The sequence below is a fragment of the Varroa destructor genome, unplaced genomic scaffold, assembly GCF_002443255.2.
Source record: "Varroa destructor unplaced genomic scaffold, Vdes_3.0 BEIS01000003.1, whole genome shotgun sequence".
Lineage (NCBI taxonomy): Eukaryota > Metazoa > Arthropoda > Arachnida > Mesostigmata > Varroidae > Varroa > Varroa destructor.
Genome location: NW_019211456.1, coordinates 57,316,158 through 57,338,250, shown reverse-complemented (window position 1 = coordinate 57,338,250; position 22,093 = coordinate 57,316,158). Strand labels below are relative to the sequence as shown.

At 37.4% G+C, this 22,093-nt stretch overlaps 1 long non-coding RNA gene across 1 annotated transcript; it reads right to left on the bottom strand.

The window, feature by feature from the left end:
* Window positions 1-835: 835 nt before the first annotated feature.
* Window positions 836-7,785, bottom strand: LOC147757188 (uncharacterized). Its single transcript, XR_015323770.1, has 3 exons — window positions 7,727-7,785; window positions 3,474-3,593; window positions 836-2,965 (listed from the first exon to the last, which is right to left on the bottom strand). It is a non-coding gene; the product is annotated as an uncharacterized LOC147757188 (long non-coding RNA).
* Window positions 7,786-22,093: the final 14,308 nt, after the last annotated feature.

The following is a 22,093-nucleotide window of genomic DNA, read 5'->3' as shown; positions in this document are numbered from 1 at the left end:
GAGAAACTAATTATAAAAATAACCCTGAAAGAATAGCTTCTGCCAGCTCTATGTGATCACCCAAGACTCAGTAAGGCAAAGCTTCTTTGTGCAGAAAAGGCTACACTTGCAGTGGCCATTAGAACGAAGCTAGCCTATATAATCAATTTCCTAGCGAAAAATATTTGGGTCCTTGCGCTGCGTATTCTTCAGTTAAATCATTAAAATGTTCTCCAGTAATTGTTCAGGCTTGGATATAAGGGTAATAACTATTGTCTAATGTCTTTCGTTCGATTGACGATTTGTTGTTAGCCGATTTTTTTTGCGAAGTTAAAGCATATTCGTTAATTTTTCAACCGGTATTAATTCATTTCAGGAGTTCAATTCAGTTACTTTTTTGTCCTTTTTTGAGTAGTCCTTAGCTTTTTAGTATCGACCCTTTCGTGTGTTAACAGAAAAAAAAGTCTGAAATGTCAGCCTAGCGTACATAAAGCATAAAGAGTCCTTCTTATAAATTTCACGATCGTGAATTTGAAGAAGTCTAGAGCGCAGTTTGTCGCATTTCGGTTTTCTCCCTAATAATGATGATGTAATGGTAAGTTGCTTGCTTCGAGATTCAAAATCTTTGCACGGAGCATCTGATTAATTGTATGCCGAGGCACGTTAGGTGAGGCCTGATATGTTTTCGACGAGCCTTTGCATGTGATCAAGACGACGGATGCACTTCCTTACCTCTCCAACTGCTGGTGAGTTACTTTTAAGGACAGCAATAATAAAACTAAGTTTATTACTTTGGGATCCTTTTTGTTGTAATGACGCTAACAAAAAGAAAAAAAAAACCAGAACTCTTGTTCTGGTAAACACGAAACTTCTTAAGCGATTTTATTTGGAAATTACAAATATACACCTTATGATCTGTATTGCGAACAGTGATCAAAATATTTTTATTAAAGCACGTTTTCCACAATCAGCGCGTAATAACAGAGAACAGCATATTTCCAATATTGCAAGGAATCTATAGTATAATCTTGTTGCCGGTACATCTACGAAAGTCATCGGCACGAAACGTCGCAATTTAGATTCCGGTCCGATGCTACTGGAAAATGTAAGAGCTGACCGACAGATCATTGAGAACAGAAATTATCTATTTCGTCATCGTTACCATCATCCTGTTAGGGTCTCGCCTATCCAAAGACGCGAACCGAAAAAGATTGCTAGTTGCTGCTTGCCGCTAACCAAGCGCCTTCGTAGCATTTTTTTTTCTCGTAACTGCCAGAAATACTGCTGATACTTCATTTCACTAGCGGATTATGCGGACTCGTATTAAAAACGATTTAGAGACAGAATATTATCGCAGATCACTCTAGAAAAAAAGAAAGAGAAATGTATTTAATGTCGAACTCTGTATGGCTAATGGCATTATCATCCTGTAGCTTGAAATTAAAAAAGATCATCGAACGCCGCCATTTGTAATGTACTGTAATTCCAATATCAGTACTAGTTATTTGACCAGCTCAATTACTCCACTCCCAACCAGCAAACGTGCACGGTGTTACGGCTAGTATTCTCTGTTGGGTAAAATTTTTCACTCGTCGAATAGTTGCAGGCTTATAATTAAATTTGTCCAATATAGACGCGATTCACGAGAATGAACTGCCTTGTTAATCTTGCTTGTTATATCTTATCAGTTATAAAGGTACGCTCAAAGCTTCGCGTATTCAGTATTTTACCATAGATAATAGTTGCGTAGTATTGCAATCACTGTTTACTTATTTCGACGGAGAACGCCACCGATGTATAGTAGGTTATCCTATTTTTACATCGTTTTAGAACCAAGATATGTAATATTTAATAATACCAATACCCTCCGACTAATTAACGAAGTTCTACTGCATTTTAGTTTTTTTTTTTTTTGACTCAGCACAGAAACATGTAAGAACGCACAGGCCAATAGGATGGTCACATACCGCCATTAGTAAGATCGAAGTCTTACAGGGGAACAGCCTTTAATACAGGCTGACGGCCTATCGTAGCAGCACATTCGCATTGAGCGTCTGTGGGGGGACATTCTTCAAATGCTACTAAACGAACAAGAGCGTCACTGTACTGGAGACAACGAGAATATACCGGGTCGTTGACCCACTCTCGTTTTACCGTACGAACTGTCTAGCTTAACTAAGTACTCCCTGCTTTCGGACGTGCGTCGCCTTATGTTTTTGTTGGCAAGCTGCATCTAATTAACACGGTTTAAATAGTAATCGTTGCGAGATGGCTATCGTAAACTCTCTAAACAGTAGTTGAACTTAGAACATGCTCGACGCATTTGGCAAACGCTGATCGTAAATGATTGCCTCAGCCCATACGTAGTATCACAAGGCCGAAGGTGACAGCAAAAACGAGATTAGCAAAGGGTTCCAATGATGAAAATAGTAATAATAATGGTGAGAAGTTGCGTACAAGTCACAGATGTTCCTCGATATCATCAAAATAAGGCTGACTGCTACAAAGTGCCAATGCGGCGCCGTTCGCTTTCATGGTAAAACGCTCTCTCAGGCTGTGATCAAAGCGCGCAGAAGACACCCGATATATTTTTGCCGAACAGTCTGCTGTTTTCATTCGCTGGCTTTTCTGAAGCCCCAAACAGACGACCATTGGTAATAATATAACGTAGAAAGACTATTGGTAGATGTAGGTATTGTTTTTCTAGGCTTGTCTATTATTCCGAAAAATTGTAATTGGAAATCTATCATCTTTATTAACTTATCACATTGTGCTTTGATGTAACACTTTCATGCCCAGAGATGAATATGAGGCTTGCGCATTAGATTATCACGAGGGTTTTCATTATCAATACTAAAATGTCCGAAGTTGCAGGAAACCTGAGACAGAACTAAATCTTATGACCCTTATCCACTTGCCTGTTAAGACCCATCCACGGGATGTTTTTCGTAAGCTGGATTACCTTGCTGCATGAAAAAAATTCTGCCTGTAAGAAAACGTCGCAAGACATGCTCTGAGCTATTCAGTTTAACAGTATTCCAGCACGTGCAAGTATAAAACAAACATTATCAAGCTCTATTTAACAAAAAAACCTTACACGAAACGAATTCTATGACCTGAGTTGAAATGATAGGGAGTTCATATATCGTTTAACAATAGACGATACATCTGTCACCCCACAATTATAAGCGAACAGCCTGTTATTAGATAATACGTAACTAAGTGTTATTTTCCTATATGGATGATGCTATTGAAATGTCTTACACAACAATAATCTGGGGCAAATATCGAAATGAATCATCACAAAACGCCTTACTTATCTATAGCCATTCAATTGATGTGTGATATGTATCATTTACAGGGCTTGAACTAACGAATCGTCCATATCAAGTCTGATAGCCATGTCACCGTTCTATTCTAAATTTTTTGTTTAACGGCCAGGTATATCATTGGCGACAGATTTACAGTTAATATTTTGATTCTTTTATTATTACCGCTATAGTCTCTGCCATCATTCGAATGTAGCTGGGGAAAACTCTTTCTGCTTCCAAAGATCTAAGCTTAATGATGATATCCGCTAGCATGTTCGAAGCGAGATCTAAGCGATCGTTCCCCTGAAAAATATATATGCTTGTAAGACAAACTGATTTCAGTTGTTGCTACTCTAATGTCGACCATGGGTAAAAGTGGGTAAAATAGAACTTTTGACCTAATGAAATATCAGCTGTATAAGCGTATAGTATGAGTAGCCTTAAATTATTTAGGCGAAACAGCAAACGCGACCTTCGCACACGTACGTAGAGTTACTCATTTAATAGAAGGACATGTTCTCATAGATCAGCCACGCTTATAAAGTACCTCGACAGTATATAAAGTGGACACCCAGCCTTGAGCCGAACTAGAAAAGGTAAATAATCCCTCACTCGTTTGCAGAGAATAAAAAAATTTACTTCTCATTCAAAAACCGCTAAGGCCAGCCATATATAGGCTTCTCTTCAAACATTAAGGATCAAACATCTAGCAGTTCGTCTAGTTCTAGTTAAACATACATGATATATATAGCCGAAAATCTAAAACGTCTAAACGCACAATCAGTTTATTTAGAATCTCAAAATCCCAGCCCATCTGAAGATCGTTGACTTTATGACACGAAATATATGTTAATAAACTAAAGATCAATAATAAGATTAATAGAACCCCTCGGCAATGTTCTGATCGTACGGACCAAGTTGAATTCTCGGTCAGGTGGAAACTGACTTAGAGCGAGCTATTTAGTTGGTCGAACATATATAGATCGAAATATATCCCGTAAAAATAGCGCTGCGTCTCAGGTTTTAGTAATCATACAACGACCGTAAATGACAACATACCAAAATTTATGAATGCGCTGAGCTAAGCCAAAACGTACTAGAATCGCTCCCAATTTAACAGAGAAAATCGATAATATATTTAAAATCAATTATATATAGCCACGACGAACGACTCGCAATATATTTTTCCGAAACATCTCGACGCGGACGGAAACCCGAAATATCGAACGGAAGATCCCAGATTTCTTGCTGGGAGCATGACATCTACTCACGTTTGCTAGCGTCCACTGAACAACACGAAAATACGTAATAACAAAACGCGTATGAGTAAAGAAGAATGTATGAGAACATAGGCTCGCTCTAATAAAACTATCAAACCGAAATTTAATATTAATCAACGTGTGTATATACACGAGAAATTTGTGAGAACAAAAATGTTCTAAGGTACGAGAGATAATTCAGAAAAATTGTGTATCATGTAAAGGTCCGCGGTCAAATCTGGATTCGTACCAGTCATAAGTTAAAATGAAAGGATAAACTTCCCTAAAATGCTGTATTCAAAAAACTATTATCTAACCTACTTTCAAACAATTCCTTTCGTTGTCCGCATATCTTTATGGGCGCTTTATAGGGTTAGGTGAAATTCCATAAGGATCCGGTACAGTCTATACCTTTTTAAGGACACTTGGTAAGACCATGTGTATCGAGCGTTTTACAATCTCTCCCAAATCCAACAGCACACTTATACTAGGTTCCGTGTGAAGAATAGGATAAACCTCAACGACATTCTACGAACTTTGCAGAATTCTTACGGCAATCAAACATCGAGTAAATAAATGATTCAAGCGTTTCAAAGATAAATAGGAATCCATCAAAGATCTTGGAAAACCTGTGACAGAGATTAGAGACGAAAGTGTGGATCCAATACCACAAGAGATATAGATGTTAGTCAATTTATTACAGGTCGTTTTGATCATTTTGAATGATCAAACGCATATTCATCCCTACTGGAACAAACGACTCACTCATCTTTGAACAAAGATATGCAATGTAAACTCTCACAGTTTCAGTTTTAACATACATTAAACGCTATCTAGAATATCGAAAACAAGATTTTAATTGTCCACTGTACCGTGAATCATCTTATCATGTAAGCCCCTGCTATCTATTGGTGCCGACGGCAAATGACAATTTGGAAATTGCAAACACAGTGTCTAGTCAATACGACGCACTGGGGGAAAACGGCGATTACATTTATACGTACAGTCAGGAAAGAAGCTGCTTTATCGTTAAAGGATTTCCTCAGAGAACGAAACCTCGGTCCATTTGGGTACATTTTTTGCACGAGACTTAATTAGCTCCTATTAGAATTATTAGAGGACAAAAACTGCATCTTTGGGCTAAGTAAGTAGATCTTATATGCGTAACTTTAGAAATACCAGCATATATTTTGGCCCTGTTGCATGGAAGGCTTTAGCCACGTATACGTTTGGTTTGTCCTTAGATTTCATGTTTTTGGGGAGCCTATATTGTTAGCTATTATAATTTACCTGATTACTTTGAACGTAAGACCAAGGTCTTACCCAATTCTAGGCATGCCTTTACTACTATACCATAATAACCGTATATATTACCTTGTTATTACATTAATCTGGGATATTCATAAGAGTCTTAAGGTTGTGCACGATGCATGCTCATAAAGACAGGCTTCATACCTGAACGACTATGCTCTGTTAGTATTTTTACAACAACAAGTGATCGAAAAATTATTGACTTTGTTACATACTACAATGGCTGTTTATTAGTATATAGCATCTTAGCAAGACATTCTTCTGTCTATTTGGTCCGCATCAAGTCAACCAAGCAGGTTAACCCTCTAATGTTTCCGTGCTAACTTCTCAAGGAAATGCAGCCAGAGGATCTATTATAAAATTTCTTTAGAATCAATCATGCTACAGAAACCTATCGTTTTAGACACTAGACCATATAGCGATATTCGCGTGAGCATTCACAAAAACAAGATCGAAGAATCAAGAGAGTTTGATGAGAGCAATGATATCTCTACTAGCGAAAGAGAAAAATCGTGGGCAAAAACCGAAAAGTACGAAGGACGAGAGTAGATTGAGGAAACTAGAGAGAGAGAGAGAGAGAGAGAGAGAGAGAGAGAGAGAGAGAGAGATATGCGTCATAGTGAAGCTTCAACATGAGATCTACTTAATGCTTTCGCTCCGCCCATGAACATGTCACGCTATAGCGTGACATTGTTGTTGTTGTTGTACGATAGGTTTCGGTAGTGTGCATGTCTATCATGTAATGCTCACTGTGTAACTAAAATTATGACTTACGAATACGCAAAAAAATATCGATAATAACGGTTCCGACTAAGCAACAGAGAACTATAAATACAGGCAATCTATCAAACATTTATAGCAAGAGACACTGTACTCAAGCGCACACCTCCCATCATAAAATATGATCGATTAAAGCAAATTTTTTTTTACATGTAATTTGTACTTTGTTTAATAAAAGCATACAAACAAATATTAATAAAGCAAGATTATTTCTCTATAATACAACTAACTATAGACGTAATGCAAATCAGTAGTCAAAATGCCCGTTCAAAAAACTTCCCTTAAAAAGTAAAAAAATATCGACATAAAATCAACTAAAAGCAAAAAATAGCGTTTATGCTATTTTTTATGCAAAAATGCTAAGCTTTTTATTTGGACACCAGACGCTAAACAGCATTTCAGTTATGTATATATATATATTGCTGGTGGTAAAAAGAAATATTGCTCATATTATTGGACCCGGATTGGACCTCTGCATGTATTTTACAAACATGTTCTAGACATAAAGTTCATAACACAGGTTCATACATAAGTTCACAGTACTGAATGAGCTATCTTTGAGTTTTTTTTTAACTGTTTCTTGATATAACTTCCGAAAAAAATAGTTTTTATTTTATAGAAGTTTCCAATAACAAAATGTAAACACAAACGAATTAAGGAACCTCAACTGTTATTTTCTCTTAGATCCGTGCAGCTTATCGCTTGTATGTTTGCAAACAGCAGATTTCGACTTACACTTGGTACTGCACTGGGTCGCAATATAAAGAACCCATTTAGTAGGAAAACAGAAGAATGTGTTCTTCATTATTTGCATACATAACGCGATATTGCGTGTTGCTTTGAGCAATGAAATTCTATTTTAAAATTATTCCTAATTATAGAAAGGCTTTTTCTGGTACGTTATTGTAAAATATAGATTTGTCTCACGAAAAAAAAAATAATTAAATAGATAGAACGGGGCATTTTTATTCAACAGAAGAGTTGGTATCCTTTGAGCCGTTACATAGACAAAAAAAAAGTCGGTGAATTCTATTAAATCCTGTATGTTTATACATATATATATATAAATGTTTCGTAAATTGTTACCCGCTGGTTGGTCGCTTTGGCCGTTACCGCTGATTCACTGAAATTCTGTGAATGTGAATGTTAGAGGAACAAAACTATCTTAATGTAGGAGTGTCAAGTTTGGCAACTGAGCTAGCTTAAAGGGAAGCTGTTCTCCAGATCCCATAATCTCATAGTTAAATGCATTATAAGGGCAAGAAGGCAAAACTTTCAATAAAAGCATAATTTAGTCTGCATACATATCCTTATGAATGAATGGAGGTTTTTTTCAAACCGAAGTATATATTCCATCACATAATATGTGGGCTGACTCTGAATCAAACCGAGACTCTCGTGAATCTTGCGGAATCAATAGCCGCCAACAACAAACCATCTAGCATTTAACATTAATAGCGCCTGGGCCACAGATCCGTTTGTGAAGACGGACAAGAAAACTAGTAACTGCTAAAGCGTATAACCGTATAATAACCGTGATAAATGCCGCTTCGATCCACGAGTCTCTTCGCCACGACCGTAGCGGTAGAAGAATAGAGTCATGGATACGACGTGCAGTGTGGCTACCTATATCCAGTAAGCATTTACTAAAGTGCAAAAGTCACAGATCTACGAAGTAAGAAATACGCCGTGAAATGTTGGTTTCAAAGGCTAAATTTATGATAAAGAATTTAGATGGTCGACATGTGTTATTTGTAGACCCCATCGAACACCTCGCTCAAATTGTCTTATAGAACTCGAAATTCCACAATCAACTAAGTATATAATCATTTTTTTTTTTTCATTTTTTTAATACTTGTTCGAAGTCTTATTTCGATACCTTTGTGTAGTTAGAATGTGACTGCAATCAACTATTGTAGATGTGAGCAGAGCATATATATATATATATTGTAAGATTAAAAGAAGAATAGAAAGTTTGCCCACTAGACATTTAATTCCTGCTATAAGTTTGGCTGTACTATCAGCTGCTGATATGATCGTAGGGTACCTATTCTAATCATTAGGATAGATAAGAGAAAAGGTGGCAATTGTATATATTTTACTTTTCCAATAATAATAATTTGTTTAATGATATACTAAAAATGGTTGTTGCTTTACTTTAAGGATCCATTTACGTTGTTCTATAGATATTTTATATTGATGAAATATAATGGTTTATAATTCTTATCATATAGTCGATAAATCTACCCCTTGGCCAATAATTAGCTCTTTTAGAGCTTTTGTATTAACGACAAATATTATCTGTATATTTCATATCCCTATTTTTTAAATAGATTAAAATTTCTATCAATGAAAACGGAATATAGTTCGGGAAGCTCTTATACAAGGTGTACCGCTCAGCTCGCGATAACCATAGTTCTGCAGCCGGGTTAAGGTTACCAAATTGGTTTTTGCTTCAGATCGAAAACAATGAAGCTGAAGCCGTAGCATTAGTCTATAAGGAAATTTTTTCCAGATACGTCGCTTGCGCGGCATGATGTTTTCGCGTCTTTAAGCGTGCTTTCGATAATTTTCCTATTGCTAAAACGGCATTGCGCTTATCTATTTTCGAGACATCATGAAGCTTGTCGCGATGCTCATTTCCAAGTAGTAAATGACTGCGAGTCTAGCTATTTCGACCCCTAATTAGAGTTAAGCTCTAGTAACTTATCGCTTATAAATTCTACCAACATACCTAAATTTAGGCTAAGCGGGTCCACTGCGGCCGGTCGTAAAACCAGAACGCATTATAAGCTTAGGAGTAAGAACTGTATGACAGGAATCCATGATAGCCGGCGGTTCCATTGCATCAGCTGATCCAGGCTGGTGTTTGTTTATGAAACATTAGCTACTACAGTTGGAAAAATCGTCGGTGAAATGCGCTACGGCTGATTAAAGTCTGATTCTACAATAATAATACTGCGTCACGATTTCTCTGTTTTGTACCACAGATTCCTATAAAGGTCCCGTAGCGCACATACAAATCGAAGGTACATTATGCATTAAATCTGTAACGTAAACGAGCTGTTTAAGGATATCATTGGTCTGCGCTGGTTGAAGTCCATTTAGAAATTAGTGTTGCACAGTTTTCTACAACACATTGCTAGTAAGTGCGACGAATCAGCCGGACCACGATCGATGTGGAGGAAGAAGCCGAGCAGGTCTTCCAAACAATGTTCCAATCGATCTGTTGAAAGCAAAGTCAGACAGTTGTTGTAATTATTCACAAAATCATACTTTTATTACTACAGTTATATGTAAACCTGTGTATTATGTCCTTGTGGATATATCCATTTGCAGATAATGTATGAGCGTCAATTTTGAGACTAACACAGGTCACGCCAAAAGACGCAGCTCTTTTGCTGATCTTGGGTTTCGGTAGGTGCTCTGCAAGCGCTACCGATTCCGTAGACACGGGATGGTCAACTGTTGAGCAATGCTAACGTCCATTGTTTATTTTTAAACTTACCATGCATTTATCTAGTGTAAAGGCAAGTTCACACGCTGTTCAAAGGCACGCAGAACGTAGGTTCGTGTCGCACAGCAGGTACAGAGTAAAACGCTCGCGTATCGGATAATTCGTATTTTGGGTTTGAGTCCCCCTTTCATCGTGGCCTTTGGCAGAATAAAGCAGTCGGTCTGATACAGATCACGTGCAAACTAAGCAAATTACTTTTTAATCCCTTAATACAGACAACTGTTGCTTATTGGTCTATTATCTCAAAATCATTTACTGTATTGTAACTATTGTATCATACTGCAAGCTAAGCAGATAGATCCGAAAGCATGGATTGAAGTTTTCGTTTTCCATAGTTAAGAAGTTAGGATAGGTTGTTGTTATAAAAAAAGGCATACTGAAAAAAGTCAGTCCTTAAATTGCCTATCTGTGTTACTAGTAACTGTATTTTCAAAGTCAACACGGAGCCGACGTTAAATAATACGAATCGGCGCATCATTGAATATAAATTATATTCTACTTTCCTTTTCTGAGAATCAACATTGTTTACGTTTCATTATTGTGCGTTCAATGTTATCACTAAGGTCTTTACGAGCTTTGTTAGTACTCTAGTATGCGTATTTAACGGTTAAGAATAATATTTGTCGATATCAAGGCCTACCTAATAAAGACCCACGTTCTTAACTGCGTAAATCTCCCTGTAGCTCAACCAGAAAATTCCAATTATGAAGGCTGCGTTCCGATATTGATTCATACAACAAGCAATTTCAGTTCTGGAAACGCTTTTCAAGGAAGGCCGTAAAGCTCTCCAACAGTTTTCCGAGTACCGCCAGTAAAATAAACGGTACACGTTAGCCGTCTGCGGCAAACGCTATCATCAGTGAATACATTTCATGAAAACTAAAGCAGCTTTGAGATATCAAACAAACCAATCATATGCGGAATGTGTGGTTTTTTATAGCATCTTGAAGAAGTTTCTATTGCATTTGCTCTGTAATGCCAGAGAAAGCCCGCCCACAAATATACACCGATGTAATTATATCTGAATTAGACAAATTACCCGCAGACGACAGAACCCAGGAACCAAACTTCAAATGCCTTTATCACATAGTGTATGATATGATTGTGTCGTGCGTTCCATAAGCATGTCTTCTGTCCCGTCCGGACAAGCGAATTTTCTCCAGTTTGAGTATTACAAAGCCACTTGAAAAGCGCTAAAATATCACAAATATGTTGTGGACATATAGAACAGGAAGAAGAAAATAAAGCCAAAAATATTTTTCGTCCATTTTTTTTTTAAAGAAGAACAAAGGTCCGTTGTTTTTTTTTGGTACTCGTTTATTGTCTCTCAAAACCATTTGTAATAACGAATTTAAACAGCCAAAACTATATTGTAGCCTCAATCGACAACAAATACGCATGCGGCATAACGTAATATGCCTACTAATTTCTGTTGAGTTTAACAACGAAAGGCAAAAAAAGTACAAAGTTCAAACGGCTGACGTTTCTAAATAACTCACATTCATGATGCAGTTGTAGCAGGTGCATATAATTCTTCAACTAAGCCCTTAGCTTCAAGTTAACCCATTAACGTGGACGGATTGGGCCAATTTTTTAAAGCCGATGTAATTTCGGCTTGAAAAAAACTGGTTCTAATATGTACTCGATCCGGCACATGCTTGCCTTCTTGCACAGGGCACTATTTTTTACACCTATCGCTCTGTGGACTCCGTTCGACACCTGACTAAGATAACGAGGCTGATTAATGTTCAGTGTTACTACAAGTGAGATGCAACGCTTGTAAAGCTGACCTTGTGAGGCCATTGCCGAACTTGCAAAACCTACTGCGATAGAACGATCCACACAATAGGTACATGAAGGGTTGATGAGACGCTCAGATTATGATTGATCCTGACTGTCGGCCATCAGGCGAGCACCGAAAAGCACAACGCGCAAGCAGGCACAGTCTTACGACTATGGGATCTGAGTCCGGTGCGATCTCTGAACAGGGCTCTGTGCAGAGCCAGGGTCTAATTTTTTTCATGAAGCCAAAATGCATTATTAACAGAAAAGCCTTTTCAAATTTAGCAAGATATGTCTTAAATATGAGGTGCGGCATGAATTAAATATTAGAACAGGTTATGTTATTATTAAATATTAGAACACGACTGTTACAACATTTTAATAGAAGCATACGATGCGCAGGGCGCAGTAACTGCGACGACCTAAATGCCGCTTTTAGATTAAATAAATCATGAAGATAACTTTATTGCAACGTAATGGCCGCAAGGAGAAGTCTCTGCCACAGAATCGCAAATGAATTCCATCTATCGAACCACAGTTTATCTGGCGCGACCCAAGTGGTTTTTACATAATTTTATATAATTCATTTTAGTGAAAGTAAAGGAAATTCTGTCATAATGGTAGTCATAATGAAACTCTATCTAGGGGGTATTTCGTCGCACTAACTGAAAGATCTCGTTGAACCAAATCAAATATCAGCTTTAAAGAAAATGCCATCTAAAAAATAAGAACCTGTTGTGATGTTTTATGTATTTATGTATGCAAGAGATTTTTTTTTATCAATATATAGATGGCGAAGAGTTAATTTTTAACGCAGTGCATGTCTAAAATTGATATGTCGTCTGGAAAAAATCGAAAGTAGATTTATTTCCCCCATGCGGCAATTGGATGCAAACCTAATCCGAGGGAAATTTAAAAGGTTTTACGAGTGAGGCACTGTGGCTGATATTGTGAACATTTTGGTAACACAATTTTCTAAGATATTTACAAGATCTTATGAGACAAATACTAAATATCGACATCCTTTCTACTACCTCAAGTCGCACTTCGTTTGCGCCAGCTCTTCACACAGATCGATGAATCTCGACGGCCTTTGTAAAAACACATGTGTATATACGTATATAGACATATATATATATATATATACACCCTACGGCTAAAATGAATGTTTCGGCCTGAAAAAGGCTAAAAGTCAAATGTGGTGGCTTTTTCGGCTTATGTAACACTATGATGAACATTTTTTACGTGAACGCTTATGTAGACGGATATCTTTTGGTACTACTCGAAAGTTTTCAACGAGTTAAATCGCAATTCAATGAACATTCATAATTAATTTCTCAATTTTCAAGTCGCAGGTGACGTTTGTAGGGCGAGAAAAACACAATAAAAAAGGTCTTTTGTGATGCCAGCCTAACTACTACCTAATGACCTAACAAAAAAAATAGTGAGCTTCTAACTAAGTAGACTAGGTAACTAACATTGGAAAGATAATGACGTTTTAGCAGCTTTCGAGTTGAAAAACTCGTGATTCTCGCGTAACTGTAAATCTAAATGTTAAAGCGACTATTTTAGAGTTTATTTTCATAGAAAAAAATCCTTAGTTAATTTTCAGAGAAAAAGTATAATTTTTAGCAGCTTGCCAGAAACAGAATCAGTACGTCAACCGCGACATATAGAAAAGTTGTGTCTTTGCTTAATATACGTTCTGGGAACCGGATCAGTACATTAAACAAAATATGTACATATATATATATATATATGTACATATTATACATATATATATATATTATAAAATCCTTAAGCTTTTGGTGACATCCTGGAAACACTATCAACTGCAACATCTATCAAAAAGTCGGTGATGTACCTACTTACATGTACTGTCAGTCCTCGTGTAGTAGAAATATACCAAAAGCTATCATGAACAGGCTCTGAAGGGACCCTCTGGCGGCAGAGCAGTGATATAACTAGTGGTTCGTTTGCTATAGTTCAGATTTAACTAATAGCGAAAAAAGTCGCAACGTGAAAATCAAGAAGTAGAAGTTATGTGAAATTGTCTACAAGAAAATATGATTATAAAAACCATTCACAAGTACCGCATAACAGAGAAAAGAACAAATAACGGTTTGCCCTTAGCTCCTCTACAAATATTCTATACTCTACAAGACCTAGACACACCTAGTGGTAAAAGATATAACACGCAATCCTGTTGATTTTGGTACAGTATATAGATCATACCAAGTAAAGAGGGAACATTTTCACAAGTCAGAAAACAGAAGTACGACTAATGACAATGGAGACGAACCTATATGAACCTTATGAATGGATCTGGTTGTCACCAGGGGTCATCTAGACTGATAGAAGCAACTCGATTTCGAAGTGCTTAATTTATCGTCAGTGCTATATCAATCGGAGTACCAACACAAGCAGCTTTGTTGAACCAAATATGATTACTCCTGTAGCGCTATGGTTACGTGACAGCTAACTATTTTTAGGTATCTTTTTTGCGCTTGTACTTCGTCCTCGTTGACTTTTAGCACTAAAGGCCCACTGAGACACCGTATATTTCTATCACACAGACATTAAACAAGCAAACGGCTGAACAGGTAGTAATGTTCATGTAGAGAATAGAACAGTTGTATAGAAACACTTCAATATCGTCTATCGATATATCATCTTTTACGGTGTAAACAAACAATATTTGCTATTTCATCGATTTTGACTATCTTCTGTCGTTTCTACAAAAAGTAGTTCCCTACGGAAACTACGACGTTCTCCACTTACTTCGCTAGAAGCCAAATTCAGGGCCGGAGGAAAAACGTATTGTCCTTTTGAGAAGTCCGTTTTTCGTTTCTTCCAGGCCTAGATGGGATACAGCGTATCGCGTCAATTAGTTGTTGCTACTACAGCTTTTGAGAAAGTTAGCGGCCAGTTTAAGAGTAGCATTTAATAGTCGAGTGTTGAAGATTTTAAATGATGTATAAGACACTCGCTAAGCGAAAAAGTCGTTTATGTCTATGTGTACCAAACTGAAATAAACTGATGCGTACGTGGAACATATAATAATGGCGTTATCGCGGGTGAATTCAAATCGAAATTCAGTCAAACGAGAACGTATCATCCAAATCAAAAGTCGTCAATTTTACTAAAGAGAAAATAATTATTCAAGAGGAATAATGTACTCCTGCACTAAAATATTTGGCTCCATTGTTTTCAACACATTATCGTTGTTAGACTGGCAAGGCAACGATGGTATTTTATCCGTATCAGCAGATCCTCATCGACTGTTTCGTAACTGCGACATGGGACAATATATTCAGTACCACTATAGTAGAAAAATCTACCTTAAACTTTATCTATACTCGCCTTTACAATTTAATGTAGTATTTGATTGTGTGCTCCGACAAAACGTAGCCCCATCTCCTATTTGTAATCGTTCGAAATAGTGGGTTCTTTGTTTCCGCCCGCTAAACCGTTAGTGATAGGCTGCCAGCAGCAAATCAAGAACAAACTTAAACGGGGCATGTTTCGAGCTAAACTGGCCAAACATAACTGAATTCCATCTTTAGATAAGATTTTATGATCATATACAGCCGAGTGTTTTATCGGTCATGGCCACTAGGTGGACGAAGTATTTTACATCCTAAAGTAGCTATTGGCAGTTCCTGCTTTATGTCTGCCACAGTTTCATTATGTAACCAGCTTTCAAATTCCACTGCGCAAAATAGTGGTAACTATGTAACGATATGATAGTTTCACGTATCGAAGACTAAGACTTTGTCTTTGGTACCAGTTAAGTCATATTTAAAATAGATCAGAAGAGCGTGATACACTGTAAAGACTTATAACGCGATAGGTAATCTGTGTGATGTGTTTCCATAGAAAATACTTTGTCCTATTACTGAGCTCTTTTCCTGCCTTACAGAAATAATGGTTCTTAGAATTAATAACACAGCAATCTTCCTGTTTTGGGAAAGAGCTTTACATAGAACCGCCGAGCCTTCGATGAAAGGCGGCAAACTATATTACCGCAGTAACAGGTTATATATACAAAAAAACGGCGTTCTAAGGACCATGCTAGTATCTCCGTGTTATGTAACCTCTTCTAATTTGGCGAACTGGCAACAATGAACTCATTGAAAGGACACCGTTCTGAGTTACCTGTGCAACCTCAAAGCAGAAGGTTTGCAATTAGAGCTGTGAGAAAGCTTGCGGAACACCGTAATAGAAACTATTGAGAAGTAAACACAGGAAAAAGTATCTCTATAAGCATCTCCATCAACTGGGTGGGTACATGCGTATTTGGAGTCAAACAATACTAACGCTCACTTAAGATATAGGGCTAGCAAAGGTGGCAAACGTTTGTTTTGTACTAATTGAGCAAATTGCAAAGCACTATTCGAAAGAGCTAGCGATCGACAGAGAACATATTTGTTATTTATTTTGTCGAAAGTAAGAGTCTCTATTGTAACGTCTAGATTTAGTCCACCAGGGTATCCTTTCAATTTCCACTTGCACGTCCAGTATTTATTACGCTAATGCTACTGGAGTGAATTATTATTAAATATGAATATCAACCATTAAAATCAATCTCAAACAGAATTTGGAACCGTTAGAGACTTGTTTGTCGCCACCCGTGTGTTTACCTTTGACGAAATTCTTACGAAAGGTCGTTAGACTACCTACATTTAGCCTATTTCTAGCAATTCCAGTAAGCTTCTATACTGCCTAGTTTCGTTGTATTGTTTAATCAGGTAAATATAATATCGTCTGGCTGTTTTAACCAGACGATATTATATTTACTTTTTTATTTCTTATACTTTATACTCAGGAAAGAAATTTGCCTCTTTGGCCGGCTTAACCCACGTCCCAGATGCTAGTAATATCTAGAATCAAAGAGAGAACCCGCTCTCTGATCCAAACATGACCAAAATTCTTTTTTTTTTGCGATCGATTTTACAATTTTGAGAGCAAATGAAAAGAAACCAATCCAGGTTGAGTATTACAAAACCATGGCGATATCATTTAGTCGTGATTGACAAAGACGCAAACGATACTAAATGACACCACCAGAAAATAGGATACCCTCGTCAGGGAAGACAAAACAAGTCGTAGTCATAGAGTGAATTCATATACCTGTATTTCCACCGCTTAGCCTTAAGCATGTGGTGGTTTCCATATGTTTGATAATTTGCTCATTTTTAATTTTATTGTTTGGTCAAGTACATTCTAGAAAGCGTTCAGACAAAATTCCAGATAGGATACGTTCAAGTAAGTTACTTTTACGGGCTTTTCTATCCTTCGTTTTGATGGAACATTATTCGGTTGATCAATTGCAGGAGAAACTAGGAGCGATTAATTTGCAACGATTACGGTAACTCTCAAACAGGGCAGCTTATCCCATCTCATTGGGTAAAGTTTTCTTTCTAATTTAAAGTTTGAGGTCTTATACCAAATCAAAAAGCTCACTCTTCCATAAAAGGACTCTACATAATTTACTTACTGAACTGTTTTTTCAATTTCCAGGAAATTTACGATCATGTCCCTCTTATGCAATCGATTTTACGAGATTGCTTTAAAACGCATTTGCACCTTTACGAAGTGTGGTTTGATCACTTAAGCTTATGTTAAGTTTCGTTTTTTTTTTCAGTCAACAGCAACCGGCATAAATATTTATGAATTGTTTTATTGTTGACTTTTGTTAAAATTCAAGGAAGGTTCACGTAAACGAAATGTTTGCGCTAGTTTTACGCTGACAGTCTTATTGTTCCAAATGTGCAATATTTATATTAAATACATCAAAAAGTTGGCTAGGAAGAAAATAACAGCATCCTGAAGATCATAACTTTGTTTATTGGAAATGTAAGAATTCAAGGAACAAGCATGAGGTTTTCTGTTCAGTCGTTTCTGAGAGTATGCAATTGTTTTGAAAGTTATCTACGTTAGAAAGTTTTTAGTGGCTTTTCAGAGCGTCGAATATATTAATAAATAGTACATAACCGATTTCGATTCAATAAAAATAGCACTTAAAACGTGCATTCTTTTCAAAAAATTATTCCCGCTTTTACAAACATATTCATGATGTTTTTTGAAAATGTTGTCCAAAATGCATTAAAAAAACAATGATGAGACCGTATCCTGGTGAAGCGAAATACGCGAACTGCACGAGTATTGCGAAGAATTCCTACGACTTCTCAAATAGACAATTTCGTATGTTGATATGCTAATCAGACAGATTACGGAAAGAAGTAAAGGGTCCAGAGGATGAAGATAAGAAACGTTACGAGAGAACTAGGTTAGATTTATTTCGGTCAATATAGTGCCCATATCTACTCTCTTAGCAGAAGTACATTCTTAACTCACCCTATTAAAACTTAACCGTACAGCCGAAGTACTTCGACATCGTTTGGCGTTTAAGACGGTATGCATCCGCTAAGACCGTATGTGTCAAGAACTTACAAATTAGTAAAACGATGCAAGAGTCAAATAAAATAAATGACTTGTGGTAAATTTTTTTTTAGTCAAGCTGCTTCCGAACCGAGAACACTTTACAGGGAGCGTGATGCGGTAGTTTTTTTCGAAACTTGTCGATATAAAACACTGGTATTTACCTAGCCGTAATGTCAATCGAAAAGGCGAATTCTCGATGCTGTTCGATAAGGTGTGAGAAGTTTGTAAAGATAACATGGTAGGTAATAATAAGTATGGCTGGGAACAACCTCTATTTTAAGACAGTGAGCACTCTCTAATAGCAGCAAACATGCAGAACATTAAGTACAGGATATTTTACAAGCAAATTTACATTTGTTGTCCACGTTATTTTTTTAGGAAAGGAAGTGTTTCCTTTCTGAATGAATTTCCGAAAAAAATAGCTTTAAGGTATTCCTCTGTATACTTCTTCTAATTGGATACGACGTTGAGTAGTACTCTTAAACTACGAATTGAATATTCGGTAAAAAACACACACTGCTAGGTTTGATCACGGCAGTGATTTATCACTGATTCTATCATGTCGCAAGTGTTTTAGAACAACAATCAGAACCAAAGCATGGAAAACTATATCCAAAACGAAAGAAAGTTTATATTTAACAGCTCAGTGGTCCGTTAGTCTTTCAGTAGTAGAGAGGAACTATACACGGGAAAACGATGGGTCCTAGTAGACCATCGTGCAGTTTAGTCACGTATATTAAAAGTCACGTAATATCGTACGACTTTAAGTCCAAAAACAGTTGCATTGTCGTATTTAAGCAATTGGCAAAGATATAATAAGAAACTTCCCTAGAAATTTTGCCGGACCTTCGCCATCCGTCAACCAATTTCTCCTCGCCTGAAATTCAAGTTTAGCGTTGAGTAATTTATAGAGTTAAGCTTTTAAATCATCTTCATTGTCAACTGCGCCGTTCCTTTACTTTGCCAATAAACGAGAAAGGAAAATCTGTCTGTGCTAGGTTCGGAGAAAGAAGGTGCGACAAAGCTTAGCCTTCGAAGTCCAAGAGGGCAATTTGGACGACATAGCCGTATAGCTTTACGATATTATGGATCAGGATAACATGACTTTTCTAAACTTTTTTTTAATAGCCTAGTTGACTCGATACAATAAGTAAACGTGTGTGTCAACGATTTGATTGTAGAAAGCCTTTTTTAGTGAATCGGGCCGTCGTGGTCCTACCAAAGGCGAAGCATAACTATTCTTGAATAAAGATGTAGGTGGACCCAGACCCCTGGCTTTTCTTTCGGAGCCGTCTATTTTAATCTCTGGTTAAGACTGATTTACAGACGCCACTATAAGTGGTTAACTAACGATGGCCGTATTACTGCAATTCAACCTCCTTGGTCAATTCCTGAGCTGTTCTGTCGGCGGCTATTTTTAGTGCTCTCATATTGTCGATATTCAATGCAGATAATCGGGCAAAGCGGGAGCCATTTTCTAGGTTCAGGTTACGGTTTTTAGAACTGTCAAAGCACTCTTGAGTAACAGTTTTAGCAGCAGCGTCCTTACCGTACACAACGCAAATGTCTTGGACTGTTTTGGCGCCATTTCCATCTCAGCGGAATGCGTAGCCGTACAAAGGGTGACAAAAACGCGCTTTTCCTATTCGAAACATTCATAGCTTAAAGAAATGTTAAAATTAAATTCAAAAACACAATACCGTTACTGCACGCTGATAGAGCAAGAAGAGCGCTTTCGAATGCTCTATCAGAAGTATGCAACAAGTGAGGGAATTTTCTAACGAAATATGTCCTCATATCGACAACAATAAACAAACTACGGTTAACTGCTCTAGAAACCTGACAAAAGGCCGAGCTCAAAACTGACCTGTTACAACTCAACCGTTCAACAGAGCGCATAAGAACTTTCGATAGGTCCTCTGGATAGTACAATGTTCCTTATTGCCGTGACTGCCACTTTCAATTAATTTGAAATGTATGCGATGAACTTCGCAAGTACAAACACAGCTAATTATCCGACCCCTACAAAACGTTCACACGATATCCAACAAGCAAACACTAATGGCGAACAAGTTAAATCGCTAACTTGCTCAGTGCCTTGGCAGACACATGACATAATTGCCCCCATACGCTCTAAATCAAATGGATTAGCTGAGCGTTTCATAGATATTAAGATGAAACTACAAGATTCTTAGTCTTGTACCGGAAAATCCATGTAAATTAACGGTAACAGACAAGATTAGCTCAAAGTTTCGTCGATATTAAAGCGAAACTACAGAATGGTTAGTCCTATTCTAGACGACTACATTCATTCAGAGGTTCACTATTTCAGTTTCAAACCTCTGATACAGCTCGTGGTTTATTACTTCTGTCCTACTTTCTAACTTCACAGTAAAAATACCGGCGAAACTTTTGCTGAGAGGAGAACTTTGTGCCGTGTTGGATCCCCTAACTGCATGAAGAAAAATTATGTGACCCCACGGTATAAACTCCGTAAAATTCTTTAGCAATAAGTTGTATGGGTTCGTGATTTTCAAAGTAGAGGTCTTCTTGGTAAACTGGCCGGATTCAAGGAAGCGTCTAGGAACACTCAGTCAATCCTCGATAAATTGTTGAGAAGAAAATTATCTGAGCACGCATCTCATAATATCTCAAATAGATCAACGCCAGCTGAGACCCCCCTAAGAGTAACCAGGATATACAGACCGTTTACAGAATTAACTGTTAGGGGTAGACGAAAAACATCACTCAGAGGAAGGAGTGTCACAATGGATTGTTATACATACGATGACGCCGACCTTATTTGACGCCGATTGAGTATTCGACTGGAATCAGATAATGAAGTTATCAATCAATATTCTACCTCTAGTCAATATTCTACCCACCTATTGTCTGTATTTCAGATTTTACGCCTGGCATCGCCGTTAGGCATTCCATCAGACGGCTGGCTGCCAGCCTGAAACAAAGTGGGTCTTTGCCCACGCTACTACAAGTCTATAATAACCTGTGAAGCATGAATATGTATGACGGGCTTATGAAAACCAAATTTCATTCGTAGTACACATCACTATCATGGTAAAAAAAAATCAACACAGATAAATTTACTTGCTTCAATATATGTTAGTGTAATCGATGATGTTAACACTCGATTGGTAATGACTCGAAAATGTTCGTATGAAGACACGGAGGCAGACCTTTAGATAGCGTTGCTGAATGTATAGACGTTGGCTACGATAGGAAAACTATAAATATACAACGCAAATAATAGGACTGCAATTATGACAAAGTTGAAGATTTCACAGAACTGTTAGTAAAGTGAGTATCTAATTAGCGTCGTTATTCCACAATGTCAGGACGTGCTACGTGTTAGAATTGTATATGGAAATAATTCGGCACAATTTGGTACATGGGCATGCTACATTTTTATTGTTCTTTTACATAAATGATTGTATGTATGACAATCGCCGGCGGCGAGCTCCGTACCATCGCTAAGGGGCGGAGAGAAGCATGCTGGGTGCGAGACTCGTCGTTAGCAGATGTGAAGACCGCCACTACAAGTATAGTAGGTAACACACGATTGAAGCCGCTAACAAACCACGATGGGCGAGAAACGTTTTCGAAGAGCTGTATCCTTAGACATCTACCAAACAAGTAAAAAGACGCACATTCGCTATTTATAAATAGCGTTCTTTCCACGAAGAACACAT